Consider the following 12,401-nt stretch of genomic DNA (forward strand, 5'->3'; position numbering starts at 1 on the left):
ATATATCATGTATTATCACTTCTAATTTTAATTAATTTGAATATGTATGTTAAAAATATATTTTAATTTGATTTATTTAGTTACTTTTGGTAAATATTATTGCATAACTAATGATTGAATTGGTTATTAGTTGAATATATTATGAATTTATAATGAATTTATAAATTCATAATATTTATAATGAATTTAGTAGTTTGGTAAATATTGACTAATACCTTTCTTATGACATATGATACAGAAAAATCAAAAATTGATTCACGATACGATTTACATTTTGATAATTATGGGTATTAGTCAGTATTTTGAATGGAATCAGAACCTTCTCGATTTTTGTTATTTTATTAATTTCGAGTTTCAAATGGGTAACATTATAGTTTGAGAGTATTCTGAAGCAACAAGCCCTCCCTTTTATCTCTCTCTCTCTCTCTCTTTATCAATTTGAGAGTTTTAAATTACTTTGTAGGTTTCAAGGTTATTTTGGTCATTATTTAAGTTTGGGGGCATTTTGGTCATTTTGACGAGGCCAATGGTATTTTAATAATTTCAAATATACTAAAGGAATTTATGTCATTTTAAATATTTTAAGAGGCATTTGGAGGATTTGATAAATAAAAAAAATATATCAAAATTATTTTAGCCACATATTAGTGACGACAATCTTTGTCTTCATTAAAAGATCTCGTATAGCAACGACCTGATTTGTTGCTAATATGTAATCTGCTTCCCTCCATTAATTCCCTCCACTTTTTGATAGTGAAAATTTTTCCCTCCGTTATATTTTGGTAGATATATTTGCAACAACATGTTGTGTCGTTGCTAAAATTATCAGAGACGACAAATTATATCGTCACTAATAGCCTTCTAATAGCAACGACCGATTTGTCATCGCTAATAAATAAAGTATATATATAATATATTCACTATATATTTTTGGCCACATATCTGCGACAATACACAAGGTCGTCACTAAAGATGATTATTAGTGACGATAGATGTTGTCGTTAAAATAAACCTTATTTTAGCGACGTAAATGTCATTGCTACAAAATTTATTGTCGTTGCTAAAAGTTTCCCTCCATTTTCCAAAAGTAAATAAAATTCCCTCCATGGCGTTAGCAACGACTTATTAGCGACTACCTTTGTGTCATCGCTACTATGCACTTATTAGCGATGACCATATATTATCGTCACTAATGTGTGCCTAATAGTGAAAATTTTTTAGTCGTCGCTAAAACATTGGTCACAAAAGACCAAAATTCTTGTATTGACGCCAACATCTCATATTCTGTTGTTTTTCTTAGTTTTAAATAATTGTAAGTGGAATAAAATGATAGTGTTTAAGATATAGATATTGGTACAGTAAACCTTTGAGTTTTGATGTTATTGTAGCAAAATGCAAAAGTCTCAATACTAATTGACAAAATAATGTGGGTGATTTTTTTAGGTAATTGGTGCTATAGTAAAATGCAAAATAAATAAAACCACAAAATAAAGCATCATATGTAAATCCTTACAAAGTAAGAGTTCCTTTACAAAAATTGCAATTTTGTCACATAACTTGGAAGTTGATTGTTGGTAAATATTAGCTTTTTTTTTTTAACAATTAAATTATGGTTCGCAAAACTTGCAATATTTACACATAATTTGGAAGTGGATTTATGCTAATTATTAGCTTTATTACTACTTTTTTTTTACAATTAAATTATGCTGGGCAAAACTTGCAATTTTTATACATAATTTGGAAGTGGTTTGCTGCTAAATATTAGTTTTTTTTTACAACTAAATTATGCTTGCCAAAACTTACAATTTTTACACATAGTTTGAGTGGTCTATTAGTTTTTTTTTTACAACTAAATTATGCTTGCCAAAACTTACAATTTTTACACATAGTTTGAGTGGTCCATGCAAGGCAAGGTTTGTCCTTTAAACTTAGAGTAGTATTTAACATATGAATATCTTTTTGCCAAATAAAAACTTGCAATTTTCACACACTAGTTTTAGTGGCATATGCAAGGCATGTGCTGTCCCTTAAACTTAGAGTAACTATTCAACACATGAATATTTATTTGCAATAATAGTTTCTTAGAAGCTATTTGCTAGGTAATATCACTAAAAACTTCTAAGAATGATAATGGATATTATCATATTTCAACAATAAGCAATTGAGTTTTGCTAAAATATTGTCATAATATTTAAATTTTCATAATAAATGTTGTCATATATTACAATTGAAGGTCTTCATCAAATATACGATTATCCACAATGAAGATTTTATTATTGTGTGTGTCATTCATATTTTTATGCATATGTTGTCCCCTTAGTATCTATAGCAGCTTCTTGTTATTTTATTCATATTTGTCTATGGATTCCCTGGTGAAGCTTTTATAGAATTTTGTACCCCCTGTCAATCAAGAAAAAAAGGGGAAGAAAATGTAATTTTTGGAGATTCTACATGTTAAACGGAGTAGCACATATGTGTGTAAAGGGGAGATATGTTTTATTTGCTCAGGGGAGAGGGTATTATGTACTTTGGGATTCTGTGCCCTTTTTTTTTTTAATTGGTATACATATTCTTGAGCTTTACTTGTTTATCATATATCATTGTTTTTCACATAATACACATAACGTGTATGTTAAGTGTTTTCAGGAAAGATAGGTATGGAGCCAATCAAGACAGTCGATCCTAGTTTACGCTATGATTTTCTCAAGACTGGTTGCTTTTAGATTAGGCTAGCTTATTTGAATATGGGATCATTTTTTGTAATTGGGTTATTATTGTATTGGGTTTACTTTTGTACTGGAGGTTTTGTCATAGATTGACAAAGAGGGAGATTGTAAGGTTCATGTGTTTTGGTACTGCCAAATCATGCCAAAATTTTATTCTTTTATTGAGTTTTAATATGTCTTAAAGTTGTAATTAGAAATCAAGTTGATAACACAAAGTTTTCCCAAGAAAAACTCAAGAAAAATATGGAGCTATTTGTTAATGTTATTTAAACAACAGTTTTCATTGTTTAAACAACACCACATATTTTCACAACACTTTTACACCTACATGTATTTCCACAACACTTAAACAATGTTACTAAAACAACATTACCAAACGGCTCCTATATTTTTAGTTTGTACCTTGATAGTTGTCTCGATACCTCACGATAGTTATCTCGATACCTCATCAATACCTCTCAATCTATTGAGATTCTTTTCTGTCTTCTTGATAGCTAGATCGATAACTCCTCGATACCTCTTGATAGTTGTCTCGATACCTCTTTCTCTATCGAGCTTTGTGTTTCAGCAAAAATCAGCAATGCAAAAAAGCCCATAACTTATCCGTTTGAAACCCGAATTGAGATCCATTCGAACTGGTATTTAAAGGATGTTATAAACCAAGTTCTCTCAATTTCACCATACTGAAGAGTGTTGGAAAAATAGCATTGAGTAAATAAGAAAATGAAGTTTTCTATGTTCACTTGAAGATGTTATTAAAAGTGGTAAAAATCCTGAGTCCCACATAGGAAAAGAAAGAGATAAGATATGAGTTTATATGCTTATGAGTTGGACATTGGGTTAGGCTTTTGGCATATGTGGACTGGGTTTACTTGTCCAAATAATAATATTTTATTATTTTAATTTTTGAGTACGTTAGTCTGTGCACAGCAGTTATTACTAAAACAGTGTATCTGTTCAGCAACGTATAATTTTTCATAGTCTCTCATTCATAAAAAAATACTTTTCAAAAAACTCTCCCAGTGAGAATATTTTGTGCATTTTCATTTTACGTCAAAGAGAGAGAAAGAGACATTGAGTAGTTCGCAGAGCACGGCCTTGTATGCTTCGTTTCCGTGCTGCAGATCATTTTATCCTGGGAGGCAAACGTCCGTGAGTCTCAAAGCACCACAGTGATTGTGTGAAGGGCGAAATCTGCTTTAAGGAGATTGTGTTAAACATAACACTTGATCTGAATCATTCATCCTCCACGCATTTGGTCTGTAAGTTTTTTAATTATTTGCAAATTTCTTCTTATATATATATAGTATCTATTTATTGTATTTGTCTATCACATCTATTTGTGTTATTGCTTATATTTAGATTTGCATATTGTTCATTGCTGTTCCTTTTGCTTTATCACAAAAGTAAATTGTTGAAATATATCCAATAATCCTAAAGCAAATTATATATATATTTTAATTTATTTTTGCGATTTATGGTGAAAGGAATTCTGTGTTTGTTGAAATACGTTAATCAACCATTGTTTATATACTGGGAAAAACTTGAAAAAACTGGGTTTGGAATCTGTGGGTTTATCGTTTATCACAAATATCTATCTTTAAATTGTAAAGTTAATCTATGATATTTGGTTCTCTGATAACATCAATTTTAGTGTTTGACAATTGAACCTTTTAGCAGAAAATGGGATCCGTGTATTAAAAGGAGAGATTGTCACTACAGAACAAGTCCAATTGAGTATTAGGGTAAGGGTTCAACTGTAGGTTGATATAAGGTACTGGGATTCCTTTACTTGTAACTGTTTGTTGTGATAATAATGGATTCTCGGAAGTGGTGACCTTAAAATCACCCGGTGGGGTTTTTGCTGTGTTGGTTTTCCCCATTCGTAAACAAATCATCGTGTCATTTATTTTCCACTGCACACTTAGTTTAATTGATGATTTGTTTGTGCTACTACGCGCTTTGCATGTTAATTTGATTAATTAATTACAATGGGTCAATACATTTTTGGCCTATCAAATGATATCAGAGTAGACACACTCTGATTAGGGTTAATTTTTGCTGTGTTGATCCATTGACCTTTGTTTGTCATGGGGAGAGGACAGTCTCTTATTGTACCTCCTTTATTTAATGGCACTAACTATGCATAAAACATCCTTGAACATTTAGACCTCCAATAACAAAAGTATCAATTCAAGCTTTATGACAAACAATAAGTGTGTGGAAAATGAACACAAGTTATAAACAGAATTGGTAAACAATCTAAGCCAATAAAATCACACCTACAGCAGAAAATAAAAGGCAAAGATTAAGGGAAGAGAGATGCAAACACAAGGACAACACAACGATGTGTTATCGAAGAGGAAACCGAAACCCTCGGCGTAAAACTTCTCCACCACCCTCAAAGCGGTAAGTAATCCACTAGAAAATGTAGTTGAGATACATGAAAAACAATAGACCCTCCAAGCCTAATCTACCCAGTGTACCTAAGCCCTCCAAGCTTCTTGCTCCAACGAGGTTGCGCCGAACCTATTTCTTTTCTAGCTTCCCGAATTCTGCTACTTGACCATAGCATCAACCAATGTTAAATTGGTTCCTTCCTAATTGCTTCCCAAAAACACCAAACAACCCTCTCACAGTAATGGATATGATGAGAAAAGGTTTTGGTAAAAAGCCTCTCAAGGATTTAACAATGAAGAGGAAGAGAGTAGAGGAATTTGAAGAGTCTCTTATGTGAAGATTGTGAATGAATCAATTTTGTTTTACTCTAGGGTTTCTCTCTCAAAATTCTCTCTGAAAGCTCTCTTTCTTTCGTGGGTATAAGGGGTATTTATACTGGGGTGAGAATGGAATGTAAAGAGTCAGGTTTATCAAAACAAGGCTGGCTCGCGGCTTGGCCTCGCGGCTTGATTAAGTCGCGAGTTCCAGCCGCGAGGTAACTGAATGGCCAGTTGTCCTATTTTATACAGTAGTGCTTCAGCTAGCATAATGCTTCAACTTCTGGCATGCCTGACACGTGCAGATTTTGGCGGCTTGCAGCCGCGAGTCACCCGTGAGATCCAGTCGCGAGTCCCTGTTTTTCTTGCACACTCTTGAGCATTTCTTCACACTATCTCACTCACTACTCTTACAAGAATCCCACCTAATTACATGGTTACTAATTGTTGAAATACAAGCAAATTTGGCACGGAATAAAGCCAACAAGATGGTTGATTAAATTCAACCTTACAGTTTTAATTCTTCCCCCTCACCGCCGATTCACGGGTTTAATAAAAGGAAAGGTTCTTCCAAAGTGTGGAAGGAAAAGGGCTCCAAGTGATTCTATCACTTTCTTCTCTCTCTTCTTGTTTTTTTTTTTGTTTGCATAACTTGTGTGTTTTGCTTTCATTTTGAGTCAGTCTAGTTTTATGCTTTGTTTTGCTTAACATGTTTTTGTTTGTTTATTTTCAGTTTTGGTTTATTTTTGTTTTTCATATAAAATAAAATAAAAGAATTTGAAAAATCAGAAACATACAAAAACATTGTGTGTTTTGTGTACATTGGTACTTGTGTACCTTGGATGGCCATTGAAACAAAGTTTTCTAAACTTTGTATTTTTTGTAGCTTAGATGAACATCTTTATGCATAACTAAGCAAGTAAGTTTTGTGGCTCGTGTTTGTGATGAGTAAAATTAAGTTATCTCTTGTACTTAACACTTGTATTGTACTTAACACTTGTATCACTCTTTTTGACGGGAAAGACTAGAAAATCCTAAAAGAAATGCATAAATAACCATCTCACCACTGTTACCCGCCAATCATGAAATGACATCTATATGCTTTGGCATAACAAAAGTGCAATGTCAATGACATCTGTATGCTTCAGCATAGCAAAAATGTAATGTCAAAAGCTTAACATCATTGGGTATTTCTTTTTCATCTCTTATATGTCCATGTATGGTTTGCTTAAAAGAAAAATTATGCAAAGAAAAATAAAAAGCAAAAAGAAGAAAATGCTTTAAATATGATTATAAGCGTGTCTTCTAAGAGATGTGGGAGTTATATAATATACCTCAAAGGTGATAGTCCCCATCAAACAGTTATGATTGTGTGTGAGTTAAAGTAATCTTCTCATATCTCAAATCGTCATAACATGTAGACACTTATGTAATCTTGCGATATTTTTCACACACAACACGCAATATTCTTTGCCACTCTTGATACATGTGCAAGTATAAATGTGATTTGGCCATCACAAGATTTACATGTGTTAATGTATGCTCACTAAACTGTCTTGACTTGTTTTTAAAATATAAAATTGGTTAAATTTGTTTAGTGTGTGTGTGTGTGTGTTTTGGATTTATGTGCTTAAAATTGTTGATTGAGAGATGATTTTAAGAGTTTAAAATGTTGATTAGATCCTTAGTTGAGTTGCATGCTTGATTGCATTCATATCTATATTTTTCCCTTCTTGAAAAACTGTTTTTAAGCAATCTCGACACTTTCTCGACACCTGGCTATCTGTCAAGCTCTTAAGCTGTTTCTTATCGCAATCTCGACACCTTCTCAACAGCTAGGTGGATCGACCGAGATTTCTTTTGGATCCTCGATACCTTCTCGACAGTTAGGTGGATCGATCGAGATTTCTTCTTGATCCTCGATAGCTTCTTGATAGTTGGTGGATTGATCGAGCTTCTTTTTAGCCTTTGTTGAATTGTCCCTCAAAAGACCCTCAATAGCTGAATCTGTCGAAGCCTTTTTGCTTGACACTTGGCTCGACACTTGTTTCGACACCTCTATCTGTCGAAATTTACTAACCTTCTATATAAAGGTTCAGCGCGATTTCCTTCTCACTTTTCTCGATCTCTCTCTCAACAGATCCGTCCTTTCACCTCCCTAAACACTCTCTCACACTCCAAACCTCAAATCCAAGCGTTTTTCAAGCTCTTTCAAGTTTTTCTCTTCACTTGGTAAGTTTCTTTTCTCTCATTTTCATTCATTTCATGTTTTGAAACCTAGGTTTTGGGGCTTTTGAAAAATTTTGTGGTTTTTCAAAATTGATAAGTTTTTGTTGAAATTTGGGATGGCTTTTTGCTTAAATGAGTTTAGAATCTCATATATTGCATCACATAAGCATTATAACAGTATTATCATGCATTTAGATGTGTAAAAAGTGATTGTGTGCTAGTAGGATTGGATTGGGCTGAGCCCATGATGTTTTTTTTTTTTGCATGTCACATGTTCATGCATTTCCCATGCATACGTATTCTCTTTTCAATATATTTTGATATATTTGAACTGCTTGAGACTTTTCTGATTGTCTCTTTCTCTCTGTCTCTTTTTTTGTTTACATTAGTCTATGTATATGGCACCGAAATGTAAATATGCTCCGTTCCGGAACCCTCTTCGTTCCGGGGCATCGTCTTCGTTTGATCCTACTCCCTCTTCTATTCGGTTCCTTGATGAGGATGCCCGAAAGGACTTTTAGGAGAACTTTTCTCGATGAGGTGTTCATTCGGAACGCCGAGTCATTTTGGCGAACTTCGCTGACACTGACCTACCCGATGTCATTCATAGTCGGGGTTAGGAATCACTATGTGACATCCCAGTCACATGTCCTTCCGTGCTGATCCAGGAGTTTTACTCTAACATGCATAGACTTGATTCTTCAGTACCTCTCTTTCATACTTGTGTTCGAGGTATGCGCATTGTTGTCACACCGGAATTAGTATTCGATGTGCTACGTGTTCCGAGGGTAAAGCATCCTGACTACCCCGGATGTGAATGTCTGAGGACTGTGTCCAAAGACGAGATGATTTCTGCTTTCTGCGAGTGCCTTTCTGATTCGGGTGATCGTCAGTTTACACCATGTAAGGCCTTTGCTAAAGGTCCTATATTCATGAACATGGTGATAACTTTTGTTTTGCACCTTCTCTCTCACTATAACTCTATCACAGAGCCTCGTGCTTAATTTTTACTTTCTCTTCTTGAGCATCTCACTATAGATTTTCCTTCACATTTTATTCTTTCTATTATAGATGTGTATAGGGATACGGCTACCCGTGATAAGCTCATTTTCCCTTCGGCTATCACATAGATTTTATGCCATTTTTTTGTTCCTTTTCCCTCTTCGAACCACTTCTCTGTCATGTGTGACATAGACACTGCTACTGTTAAACGTAGCGAGGCGCAGTTTAGGTCGAGACAGTCTGAGTCAGCAGCCCCTCCCTCCCGTTCGCCTCCATCTTGATCTGCTCCATCCACATTCGCTCCCTCCTCTTCTACGAGCGATGTGTCCCTCGAAGACATCATGATGCAGCTTCAGCGCATGGATGCTCACCTTGATACACTATCTACTGAGTTTTATCAGGTGAATGTTCGTGCAGTCCGTATTGCTAGACTGCAAGCGATCATGGGTGGCTTCGCTCTTGAGGCTTCTCCTCCACCTCCTCTAGTGGCTTCTGATTTTGAGGCTGAGAATGATGATGATGGTGATGACAATGATGCTTCCAATGATGATGATGATGATGATGCTAGCTCTATCGATGAGATGTCTACTTGACACTCTTACCCTTTGTCACTCGTGACAAAAAGGTGAGGTAGTTTTGGATATGCGAGTAGTCATTCTTAGAGGGAGAGTTAGTGTAGGACATTTTTGTTAGGGGGAGTGTTGATTTTTGAAGGATGTAGTAAGGATTACTTGTAACTTTTTCTTTTCTCCTTTTTAGATACAATTATTCTTGTACCTTAGGTCTTGTGACCATTATTGACATACATTGTACTTATTTTCTTTATATGTTGATGTATGTTTCTTTCACCTACCCTTACATGTGTTGTTCCTTTTCTCTCTTTATGCATATGCTTCTTATTACTTGTATGCAATCTATTATTTCTATTTCATACAAAGATGCCTTGATGAGTTTTGTTTAAAGTGTTTCAGAAATATAGGTTGTCAAAGTCTACTTGTCATAAACTCTTTTCTTGCAAAACTTTTCAAGAGTTTGTATTAGGATAGATTTTATTGTATTCAACAAGTAAATATGAGTTGAGTGATTTATGACTTCTCTCATATGTTCATTTGTTTGTTGTGATTTTGTCACAGATTACCAAAGAGAGAGATTGTTAGAACATATGTGATTCACTTGTTAGGAACATATGCCACTACTTTATGTAATCGGCTAATCCTTTGACAAAATGCACTTTACTTGTATTTGGGTAGATCTAGGATGTGTTTAATACTTCAAGAAACTTTGTTTCAATATCAAGTGTTAAAATCATGCGAGTCTGTTGACAGCTACTCGATAGATGCTATCTGTCGAGGTTTAAGAAACTCAGATTTTCTAAACTGATTTTCTTCCAATCCGTGATTATGTGTTTGAGTTTTCTTTTCTCACAACGCTAAACATATAAAATGATTATTTTAAGGACCGTCAAAGTGGACACAAGTTGCACAAGTGTTGAGCAAAGTTTGTTCAAGCAAATTGTGACCGGAGACAGAATTTGCCCTAGTTCATCGTTCATGAGAAGAAGTTGTTGTGTTTGTGCATCGTAGAGTTTTGCAACCAAGCATCTTCTTAATCTTCATCATCTGGATGAACTGAAGAACTTTGCAGCCAAAAACCTTCTCAAGTTGGTGATTGAAGTCGCATACTGGGATCCGCATAATTAGTTAGTCACATACTAGGAGCCGTGTATTAAAAAGAGAGATTGTCACTACAAAACAAGTCAAATTGGATATTGGGGTAAGGTTTCCAATTGTAGGTTGGTATAAGGTACTGAGATTCCTTTACTTGTAACCGCTTGTTGTGATAATAGTGGATTCTCATAAATGGTAACCTTAAAATCACCCGGTGGGGTTTTTGCCGTGTTGGTTTTCCCCATTCGTAAACAAATCACCGTGTCATTTATTTTCCACTGCACACTTAGTTTAATTGATGATTTGTTTGTGCTACCACGCGCTTTGCATGTTAATTTGATTAATTAATAACTTGGCTAATTAATCAATTAATTTAATTACAAGGAGTCAATACATTTTTGGCCTATCATAAACTTTAAAATAATAATAATAATAATAATAATTTATGGAACTCCGGTTCTACAATTTTTTTTTTTTTAGTTTCATTTGGCATAACTCGATTTTAAGAAAATTGAGTTTCAAAACAGGGACACGGACCTACATAGTTTCAAAAGAGGACGTATTGCTAAATTTTAAAAAAAATAAGAGCAAAAGCCTAGAATTCCCGAACCTTTTATATACTGATTTGTTAGTATAGAGTATTCAAGAACTAGCTTTCTTGCTTAAATTATATTATAATAGGCTAATTTGTCTTACTTGAATCACTGTTTGGCTAGGGTTTGTTTTCATTTGTTCAGTTATTATGATAAACTCGTGATTTGAAACTTCATCATCACTAAGGGTTACAGCCATAGCTTTTCCCTTTGACCTCAAGAATGTAGGATATTTTGACAACCAAAACATTGTTGACCTAGTGAATTACTAAAAGTTTGACCAACTTTCTCTTTTGTTTTATCAGTATTATTAACTTTAGTTGGTTCATTCCTCTTAAAATTCCTAAGTTCAACATTATTTTTACCTCTTACCTTTCTGTTGTTGTTTCTAAGAAAATTTCTAAAATTCTTAGCAAGATATGCAATCTCTGTAGAAAAGAGTTCATTATCAAATCCATTCTCATTAATATCATCAACTGACTTAAGAGCTATTGATTTGGATTTGTTTGTTTTGGGTAGGTCTAGCTCATATGACTGGAGAGATCCTACAAGATCATCAACAGGGATGGAGTCCACATCCTTGTTTTCAGTAATGACAGTCACTTTAGGTCTAAAGTCCTCAGTTAAGGATCTAAGAATCTTCCTAACAATCTTAGGTTGATCATAAATTTCACCCAAATTATAAGCAAAATTAACAAAATTATTAAGTTTGGTATAGAATTTATCAAAACACTCATCATCAGACATTCTAATGCATTTAAATCTAGTAGTTAACTACTGTAACTTATTAATCTTAACTGTCTTTGTGCCTTCATGCACAGTTTGGAGAATATTTCATGCAGTATGAGCAACCTCAACATTTGAGATTCTCTTAAATTCCTCTATAGAAACAGCATTAAAAATAGCATTCATGGCTTTTCTTCTAAAAGCGGCTGCCTCTTTTTGAGAAGTTGACCACTCACTTATAGCAATAGTCGATTTCTCCCATCCGTATTCAACGGAGTTCCACTTTCTATCATCAATAAATTTCAAAAATGCTTTCATCCTTACTTTCCAATAGGCATAGTTGTTCTCATCAAAATGAGGTGAGATCATAAGAGAGTAACCGTATTCCATGATAACAAGGATCAAGGATCAACTCTTAGATCAAAAGATCTAAAACACAAGTGCTAACTCGCTCTGATACCACTTGTATGTTTTTAGATCTCTTAACACAAGTTTTTTAGCCTAGTTATTTAGCCAAGTGATTACTTAGATAAATTATTTAGTTCTAGATTAATACAATAAAATCATATCATGTAAATAATATGGAAATATAAAGAACACAACGGTATGATAACCCAGGAAAACCTAACTGATAAATGTTAGGACGTATGTGAATCATGTTAGGAATATATGTCAATATAGAATTGGCTAATCTTTTAACAAAATGCACTTTACTTGTAATTGGATAGATCTAGGATGTGT

The sequence above is a fragment of the Quercus robur genome, chromosome 4 (assembly GCF_932294415.1).
Source record: "Quercus robur chromosome 4, dhQueRobu3.1, whole genome shotgun sequence".
Classification (NCBI taxonomy): Eukaryota; Viridiplantae; Streptophyta; class Magnoliopsida; order Fagales; family Fagaceae; genus Quercus; species Quercus robur.